Raw genomic sequence first — 1,533 nt, forward strand, 5'->3', positions numbered from 1 at the left:
CAGTCGGGTGCTCTTACCCACTGAGCCATCTCACCAGCCCAACAGTACAGCTTTTAATATCTCATTAAAGAGACATTGTTTTAAATCCTATCCTTTATAAGTCTAGTTTCTAGGATAAGAATTACACAAAACATAATGCCAATTTAGAAGTTATCTTTAGAGACCTTTTTCCCTGTGTTGGCTCATGCCACAGGTTGCTGTTTAGAATGATTCCAACCCTGAGTTACAAGTTTTANGCCAACTTTTGGTTANCAATGTTACAAATTTCTAATCATACCAAATAACTTATAAGCCAATACTCTATAACCAAGACATGCAGAAGATATTTATACCTTTAAAACCAGTCATAAACAAAAATGAAGTGGCTACACACATCTTATACATTTAGATCAAACAAACTTTTCTTATCCTTTCTAGCTGTAATTTCAAAAGAAACAGCACCTTGTCACTTGCTGAATCCAATAAACACAGCTACAGAGATTTTTTTCTAGGAAAAACCCAGCCATCAGCTCCCTTACCAAAGATGCTGAAAGGCTGTTGGCCCCTTTAAAAGTGGCTCGGCAGATGATCAGCCCCTAGCAGGGCTTCTCCAGCTGCGCTTGACTCCCAGCAATGGTGCATGGTAACTTATCAGTTCTGCTGTGCAAATTGAGACTGCCTTTTAAACAAGTTAAACTAAATCAAGGGGTGGACAGCCAGCAAATAAAGTTTTAACCACTTTTTCTTTTGAACATGAAATACAGAGCAACAATCATTCAAACAACGAAACAAGAACAGACACGAACTGACACTCATGGACAGATTGGTGACAAGAACAGACAATAGACAGAGAGGGAAGAGAACTTGATGTCTCAAAGGGACCTAGATATAACCAGAACTAAGGATATCTCCAGTGGGAGCCAGAAAGGAAGCAGGATATCTCCCGATTTCCTCCTATCCCAAGGAGAGTGCTGAAATAGCTTATATTCATTTTCCTTCTCTTTTGCTAATGTGTGCTAGACAGGGGACAACTGCCTTTTTGAAACCTATTCTTCCTCTCTCTTTCTCATGTCATTTGTATATTTACCATTCCTACTTCTGAGAACCATGGATAGCATAAATCTACTTGAGCTAAGAATTTTTCTAACATCTGCTTTTTAAACCCTGCTCCCCTCACCTGATGCAGTTCCTGGATGTGGACAAATGCCTATATAGAATTCCCCTGTCCCATCACTTTGTCACCCCTAAGTGAAGTCAGCATCAGGTCAACACCTCTTCAGCCTAGATGCATCCCCTTAATGTACCTCCTGTAACAACAGCCTCCAAAAAGTAAACTTTATAACTAGCTCTAGCATTAATGCTGTTCGTTGCTCACTGTGCAGCAANNAACTTATTTGTTACTGTGGAGTATTTTGTTACTTATTTTGTTTTCTGTGGAGCTCCACCCAAGACAGAGTTTCTCAGTGGGTCCCCCATTTTCAGACCCCTCGTTCGGGCGCTACCTTTAGCAGTCCACCAGCCATGGATAAACTGGGTTACCTGAAAGGGGGGCTG

The sequence above is a fragment of the Mus caroli genome, chromosome 6 (genome assembly GCF_900094665.2).
Source record: "Mus caroli chromosome 6, CAROLI_EIJ_v1.1, whole genome shotgun sequence".
Lineage (NCBI taxonomy): Eukaryota > Metazoa > Chordata > Mammalia > Rodentia > Muridae > Mus > Mus caroli.